The sequence below is a fragment of the Brienomyrus brachyistius genome, unplaced genomic scaffold (assembly GCF_023856365.1).
Source record: "Brienomyrus brachyistius isolate T26 unplaced genomic scaffold, BBRACH_0.4 scaffold42, whole genome shotgun sequence".
Taxonomy (NCBI): Eukaryota; Metazoa; Chordata; class Actinopteri; order Osteoglossiformes; family Mormyridae; genus Brienomyrus; species Brienomyrus brachyistius.
The window spans coordinates 2543124-2551862 of record NW_026042317.1 but is presented as its reverse complement, the minus strand read 5'-3'; the positions used below and the strand labels follow the sequence as shown (position 1 = coordinate 2551862).

The 8739-nt window shown below is 39.3% G+C and overlaps 1 long non-coding RNA gene across 1 annotated transcript; it reads right to left on the bottom strand.

The window, feature by feature from the left end:
• Window positions 1–5638: 5638 nt before the first annotated feature.
• LOC125722814 (uncharacterized) lies at window positions 5639–6771 on the bottom strand. Its single transcript, XR_007386624.1, has 2 exons — window positions 6736–6771; window positions 5639–6615 (listed from the first exon to the last, which is right to left on the bottom strand). It is a non-coding gene; the product is annotated as an uncharacterized LOC125722814 (long non-coding RNA).
• Window positions 6772–8739: the final 1968 nt, after the last annotated feature.

The following is an 8739-nucleotide window of genomic DNA, read 5'->3' as shown; positions in this document are numbered from 1 at the left end:
TTTTACAAAATACAATGCATATTTATTCATTAACAAGCTGTGCCTGCATTTTTCTATTATATGTGTGGAATTAGTTTCAGCTGAGACTCATAATAGAGGGTAGTAGGCTACTCGTGATATGAATTAGTTTCAGCTGAGACTCATAATAAAGGGTAGTAGGCTACTCGTGATGTGAATTAGTTTCAGCTGAGACTCATAATAAAGGGTAGTAGGCTACTCGTGATATAAATTAGTTTCAGCTGAGACTCATAATAGAGGGTGGTAGGCTACTCGTGATATGAATTAGTTTCAGCTGAGACTCATAATAGAGGGTGGTAGGCTACTCGTGATATGAATTAGTTTCAGCTGAGACTCATAATATATGGTGGTAGGCTACTCGTGATATGAATTAGTTTCAGCTGAGACTCATAATAAAGGGTAGTAGGCTACTCGTGATATGAATTAGTTTCAGCTGAGACTCATAATATATGGTGGTAGGCTACTCGTGATATGAATTAGTTTCAGCTGAGACTCATAATAAAGGGTAGTAGGCTACTCGTGATATGAATTAGTTTTAGCTGAGACTCATAATAAAGGGTAGTAGGCTACTCGTGATATGAATTAGTTTCAGCTGAGACTCATAATAGAGGGTGGTAGGCTACTCGTGATATGAATTAGTTTCAGCTGGGACTCATAATAGAGGGTGGTAGGCTACTCGTGATATGAATTAGTTTCAACTGAGACTCATAATAGAGGGTGATAGGCTACTCGTGATATGAATTAGTTTCAGCCAAATCATCTAACAATGAACTGTGTTACTCTGTGAGGGGGTGTTGCATCTTGGCTATTTGTGCCCTTGAGAGGTAAAGTGGGGTATCCCACATTTTTGACCCCTACCCCCTTTTTATTGAATATTTTCAATTGGATAAGTTGCTATTATCTAAGTCATACCTCTGTGCTACCTATGATATATATCAATTGTAGGGTATAGGCACACTGATTTTTTTACTTTGGAGCTCATTTTTTCAAAACTTTGTTTTTGTGGGATAGCCCACTTTACCTCTCAAGGGCACATTTAGCAGGCTATGGGTGAATCTGAATACAAAAGAAAGTCAAATGGGAAAGTCAAATGGTAACAAACCTTCACATTATCCAAGACATAAGGTAAAGATTAAAAACAAATCAAATAAAAATGAAACTAGTCTTTTTCAGATGATTTTCTCAGTCGAGTCAGTCAGAAACTATCAACATGGAAATGAGTGACTCATTGGCCAAACGCACCCTGATCTTATAACCAAACTATTTCTTTTGTGCAAAAAGCGCCATCTAGCGGTCATTATGTGTCAGTGACAGTGTCCTTATCAAAAGACTTAGTGTTCTTATGACCGCCTGGCCGCACTATAAGTAGGTAAAACCAACACGGCGCTTCTAGTGTTAACTGTTTATTTATGTTACCATTTGTGAGGAGTCTGCAGTAGACTGAGTTTCGGTGGGTTGTCGGATGGACAGGGTTGTGATAGGGTCACTTTTATGACTGCATGAAGTGCTCGTTTACCATGGTCCACAAAATGACAGGTAATTTATTCAATAGTGACACTTCAAATGTGGCATTTATTAGGAGTGTGCAGGCTTCATCATTAACAGGCTTTTCAGACAGGTACTCAAACAGGGGGGAATGGCCGATGGGTACTTTTTGCCGTTGAAAATATTTGTGATCGCGTGGTGGGGGATATGGCCAGGATTCAGTGTAGTGTAGCACCAGGGAGATCCGCGCATCCCAGCATGCCTTGCGAGCACTCGTGTATGTAGCCCTGTGTCTGTGTAATTGTAAATAGCCCTTGTATTGTTGTGGTTATGGTCAGTTGTTTTCCTGATCGTGGCGTGTATGTTTACCCATAACCAACATGTCTTGTGTGTGCCCTGTCCAGTCCTCACATGTTCCTAGCTTGTAGAACCATCCCATCATGTGTGCACCTTACAGTTTGCCGTCTGACTGTAGAAATTGATTATATTGACATTGAATTACTGTAAATATTTGGTTGTTCTTTGACTAATGATTGACACAATGACATATTGTCATTGAATCACTGTAAATACTGTACATGGTTAACATATCATTAATATGATTAACGTAAGAACTACTCATACATTTGTACTACCGCATAACATATTGCATACGGCCTACTGCGACTACTTCATAACTACATAAAAATACTTTGTGCACCAGTTGGGCAGCTTCGAATCCCTTCATCCCCCTCCTTACTCTGCTGTTCCTCTCTCCAAAGTCTGATCTCTCTTCAGGGTCTGTGGAACCAACCGCAGGCAGCTCTCATGAGGCAAAGACACTTAGTATTTAAAATAATCTCTTCTTGCTTAAGGCCTAAGACATAACATATCATTGAACTATATCTACTATGAAAGTTACTGAAGGAACATGTAACAAATAACACAAGTGAAATACTGATGTCAACAAACATGACTTTCACCTCAAGTAGCAACTATATTTGTTAATGATTTGTACTTCAGTGGTAACGGTGTTACTGTATCTGTCCTTTCAAGCAAAGTGTAATCTCAATTTCCTTAATTTGTGATTTTCAGCTTATCATACTACCTATTCAATTATTTAATTATCATAAACAGGTGTCACAATATTAGAAAATGTTGTATTCACATAATTTTGCTCCTCGCAATAGTCCTCTTTGGAATAATAGATATTTTTACGGAAATTATATTCAATAATGATTAGATAGAAAGGGATAGCTGGCCAGGGCGGCATGGTGGTGCAGTGGTTAGCACTGTTGCCTCACACCTCTGGGACCCGGGTTCGAGTCTCCGCCTGGGTCACATGTGTGTGGAGTTTGCATGTTCTCCCCATGTTGTCCTGGGGTTTTCTCCGGGTACTCCGGTTTCCCCCCCACAGTCCAAAAACATGCTGAGGCTAATTGGAGTTGCTAAATTGCCCATAGGAGTGCGTGTGTGAGTGTGCCCTGCAATGGCACCCATCCTGGGTTGTTCCATACCTCGTGTCCATTGCTTCCGGGATAGGTTCCGCACCCCCCGCGACCCAATAGGATAAGTGATTTGGAAAATGGATGGATGGATAAGGACAGTCTTCTTAGCAATGCATAAGACGGTGAAAGCCATGTGGGTTGTGTTAATCCCTGTAGTGACACCATCTAGGTCGCCCAACAAGCAGACTGAAGGTGAGGCTGGAATGGTACATTTCAGAAAGTGTCCTGTATATTTTAGACAATAATTTGGGGGTTTTGAGATTAAGGAATTCTGCCACACTTGGTGGTATTTGTAATTTGATTTGTTTAGACCTTAATTTCTTTTTTACTATAGATTTAACTTGTTGATATTCTAAAAATCTATTCTTGTTAATCCCATATTGTTTAACTAATATGTCAAAGGGAATAAAGTCTATTCCTTCGAATATATGTTCCAAGTATTTAATACCTTTACAACTCCAATCTGGGAAGTGTATCATATTATTGTTTAGTAGTACGTCAGGGTTGTTCCAAATGGGAGTATGTTTGCATGGGATTAATGAAGACTCAGTCGCTTTTAGAAACTCCCACCACGCTGTCAGAGAAGAGCTGATACTGATGCTTTTGAAGCATTCGTGTCGTTTAATGTTTGAGCTAATGAATGGTAGATCCGAAACCTCTATATTATTGCATGGTGCTTGTTCTACGTCTAGCCAAGGCTCATCTAAGAGGGTATGTTTTAACCACCCTGAGATGTTTTGGAGCCTGTTGGCTAAGAAATAGTGGTGAAAGTTAGGCAGATCTAGTCCTCCTTTGTCCTTAGTCCTTTGCAGCGTTTTTAAGCTAATACGTGGGAGTTTATCTTTCCAGAGGAATTTAGAGATGGCGTAGTCCAGAGATCTAAACCAGTCAGGTGATGGTTTCCTCGGGATCATTGCAAATAATAATAAATTCTTGGCAAAACCATCATTTTTTTTGAGGCGACCCGTCCCACATGATATGGGTAGGGACATCTATCTAACCAGATCATCCTCTACTTTCTTTAAAAGTGGGATGTGGTTTAGTTTAGTTAAATCTGCCAGCCTAGGTGAAACGTTAATACCTAAATATTTAATATCTCCAGACTGCAGTGGAGTGGGAGAATTATTCTGGAAGGAGCAATTAATTGGAGAACTGTAGATTTGAACCAATTTATCGAATAATCTGAGACTCTTGAGAAAGAGTTTATTAATGTAATTACCTCATAGAGAGTGCTTTGTTAATGCTGGATAAAAAGAAACACATCATCCGCATAAAGACTTACCTTATGTTCTATATTCCTGCATTTAATGCCTTTAATCACTATAGCCTGTCTAATTGCTGCTGCTAGTGGTTCAATAAAAGTTGCAAATAGTGAGGGGGAGAGAGGGCATCCCTGCCTGGTGCCCCTCTTGAGACAGAAACTGGAGGATGTTTGGTTATTCGTCCTGACATATGCTGTTGGGGAACTATATAATATTTTTAACCAGGTTATGGAAGAGTGTCCAGAACCAAATTTGCGTAAAGCTGCAAATAACAGAGAACAGTTAACTCTATCAAATGCTTTTTATGCATCTAGAGACAATATTGTAATTTGAAGGTTTTTATTGAATGAATAGTCTATCAGGTTAAGTAATCTTCGTGTATTTGTTGATGAGTGCCTCCCTTTTATGAAACCAGAGTTGGTCAGGATGAATTATGAGAAATATCTTCTCTATTCTTCTTGAGAGAGCTTTGCAGATTATTTTAAGGTCAACGTTAATAAGGGATATTGGACGATAGCTGGTAGGCAATGTAGGGTCTTTGCCTGGTTTTAGCAAGAGACTAATGTTGGCATAATTCATATTTGGTGGTAGCCTATCATTTTCCCTGGTTTCCTACAACATTCTGTGCCAGAATTGTCCAGAATTCTTTATAGAATTCTGCTGGAAATCCATCTGGACCTGGCGCCTTTTTATTGGGCATACCGTTCAGGGCTTCCTGGAGTTCACCTGGAGTCAGCGGAGAGTCCAGTGCCATCGCATGATTGTCTGATAATTTCGGAAGGGTTATACTATCAAGAAACTGATCAATTTCGACTTTAGATGGGTTTATCTGTGGTGAATATAAAGATTTGTAAAAGTCACTGAAAGTGTTATTTATTCCGTCAGGGTCATATACTGCATCCCCATTTGAATCTTTAACAGCACATATAGCTGTTTTTTCTTATTTATTTTTAACTGATTAGCTAAACATTTACCTGATTTGTTACCATGTTCATAATTTTGCCAGCGAAGCCTTTGTGCTAAGAATTGAGTTTTTTTAAATTACAGTTTTTTACGATTGTTTACACACAATTTTGAAAAGCAGGTTCTTTTTGTCAAAATCTAATCACAATTATCCAAACACCACACTCAATTTGCAGAATTCCTAGATTGTTTGCAAAATGACACACTTCAGTCAAAACATACACATATCAGTCAAAACATACACATATCAGTCAAAACATATACACATATTTGTGAAAATGCTATTAGTTTTCATTTAACCAACACAGTCCTCAATGATCAGACACTATTGCAGACAGTTTCACACTGCTGTGATAAATAAAAAACACATGTGTAGAAAAACTAATTTTAGGAAATAGCATGTGCTAGATTTTTGGGCAGATGTTATGTAAGGGATCATTTCGATGACAAAAAATAGTGACAAACCCACAACATTCTTCATGATTAGTTTGAGATATAGGGAGAATGTACACAAATAGGCCTACTATAAACTTACCAAGCACTGCACAACACTGATGCTGCAGACTGAATATTTCAAGTACCGGTATTTATTTCAATTCAAGAAATACAGTATTTCTTACCATAATCAGTTACAGTAATCAACCAACAATGAAATCAATGAAACAAATAAAATCTGTAGACAAATAAAAATTACTGCCTGAAGTACATACAGTTTGACTCTGGAAAAAAAAGCAACACAAATACTGTAACTATTCCTCATCTCTCCGTCTGGCTGGATCAGGCCATAAGATTTCATCCACATCACAGGCTATGTCTTCATTGGCAAGGCACCGTTGGAAGAATCGCCTTGAGTGACGAATCCACCCCTGCACAGAAGCTGCGTCGATTTGATCACATGCCTGCTCCATGGCCTGAATGAGGGGCAAACGGTCATAGGGCCGCAGGTCGTATACCTTCCACCGCCACGCTGAAAAAAACTCTTCGATTGGATTCAGGAAGGGGGAGTATGGGGGAAGGTATAACACTTCAAAATCAGGGTGACCATGGAACCAATTCTGGACCAGAGCAGCCCGATGGAATGAGACATTGTCCCAAACGACAATGTACCGCATCTGGTCCACTTTGTTTAATGCTGTGACAATCTCGTGCAATATGTCAAGAAATGCAAGTATTAGATTTGCATTATAGGGTCCCAGATTTGCATGGTGGTGGAGGACCCCATTTTGTGTGATAGCAGCGCAGAGGGTGATGTTACCCCCTCGCTGCCCTGGCACATTGGTGATTGCCCTGTGTCCAATTACATTTCTCCCTCGTCTTCGTGTTTTTGCAAGGTTAAATCCAGCCTCATCCACATATATAAATTCATGCTGAATTTGTTCTGCATCCATTTGCAAGACTCTCTGAAACACAGTAAAAGACAATAGGATGCTATTCAATATCTATTGCACATTTTTTTTGTGCCAGAACATTATGAGCAGTGCACAATACCACACCATAGCAGTAAAATGAACAATACATACCTCCACATATTCAGAGCGCAGATGTTTCACTCTCTCAGTCAAACTGTATGTACTTCAGGCAGTAATTTTTATTTGTCTACAGATTTTATTTGTTTCATTGATTTCATTGTTGGTTGATTACTGTAACTGATTATGGTAAGAAATACTGTATTTCTTGAATTGAAATAAATACCGGTACTTGAAATATTCAGTCTGCAGCATCAGTGTTGTGCAGTGCTTGGTAAGTTTATAGTAGGCCTATTTGTGTACATTCTCCCTATATCTCAAACTAATCATGAAGAATGTTGTGGGTTTGTCACTATTTTTTGTCATCGAAATGATCCCTTACATAACATCTGCCCAAAAATCTAGCACATGCTATTTCCTAAAATTAGTTTTTCTACACATGTGTTTTTTATTTATCACAGCAGTGTGAAACTGTCTGCAATAGTGTCTGATCATTGAGGACTGTGTTGGTTAAATGAAAACTAATAGCATTTTCACAAATATGTGTATATGTTTTGACTGATATGTGTATGTTTTGACTGAAGTGTGTCATTTTGCAAACAATCTAGGAATTCTGCAAATTGAGTGTGGTGTTTGGATAATTGTGATTAGATTTTGACAAAAAGAACCTGCTTTTCAAAATTGTGTGTAAACAATCGTAAAAAACTGTAATTCTAGTTTTGCTTTACGTATTTTATTCAGCATTTCCTGTTCCTGGGATGATATGTAGGCTTCTTCTAAGGATTTGATGGTTTCTTCTAATTCCTGAATACACTTGTTTTCTCTTTTCTTTTTATATGATGAGAATGAGATTATTTTACCTCTCATCACATCTTTGCCTGCTTCCCAGAGAACAGATGCTGATGTTCCAGGCAGGTCATTATAGTCTAAATATAAAGCCCACTCTTTTTTAAAATAGTTAATAAAATCTCCATCTTTAAGCAATGGTGCATTAAATCTCCAGTTTCTACTTGGTGGAGTGGCCTTCCTATTTATTAGGGTTAAAGAAACAGGAGCATGATCGCTGACAGCTATAGGGTGTATCTCTGTGTCTGAAATGTCACTCAGCAGTGAGCTACTGACTAGGAAATAATCCAGATGAGAGTAAGAGTGATGGACATGTGAGAAGAAAGTATATTCCCTACGGGTGGGGTGAAGAGAACCCCATGCATCGCAAGGTCCGTAGTCGCTCATGTACTGTTTAACTATATTTATGGATTTATGTATATTTATGGATTCCCAATTGCGCTGAGCAGCTGTACTGGGCCTGTCCATTTCTTTATCTAGTTGAAATCAAAGTTGAGGTCGCCCCCCCAGAACAAGTGCGCAATCTAGGTGTTCAGAGAGTGCGGTAAATAAACGTGGAAGAATGAGGGGTTATCAACATTTGGGCCATATATACTAACAATACACAACTTTTTGTTGTATAGATAATTTAGTTTAGATAATTTAATGATTATAAATCTATCTTAGAAATCTTTTTTTTGCTTTAACAAAACGATCCTTATACATATTAAGAAAAAATGTTAACTACAGTACATTGTGTCACGCCCACACAGGTGGAACCTACAAGGTGTGAGAGGTTAGGGCTAATAACTGGAGGGATAAAGGCAACCCGATCACACCTGGCCAACGCGAAGTATTGTGCCGATGTACTCGAGCCTTACCAAGCACTCTCTAGTCTTACCCTTGCTCCTGACCTAATCTGTTTGCCCAGTGTTTGTTCCTTACCTGTTTCTCCTTCCCTCTCCAGACCCGTTCCCATACCTGACCTGCCCTCCCTGCCGAGCCCGGCATGTCTCGTCCCCACCTCCCCGTGTGGTCGTGTCCCGTGCCTACGTGTAGAACTGACCTTCCGGCTTTCGACTATTCCGCCTGTCCTTCGACCTTGCTTTCTGCCTGTCCCTTTCGGTGCTGTCGTTTGGCAAGTACCAATAAACCTTTTGTGGGGTTGCAATCCAGGATCCGAGTCTCTCTGTTCTGCTTCGCCTGACACATTGCATATATGCCTGGTGTTTT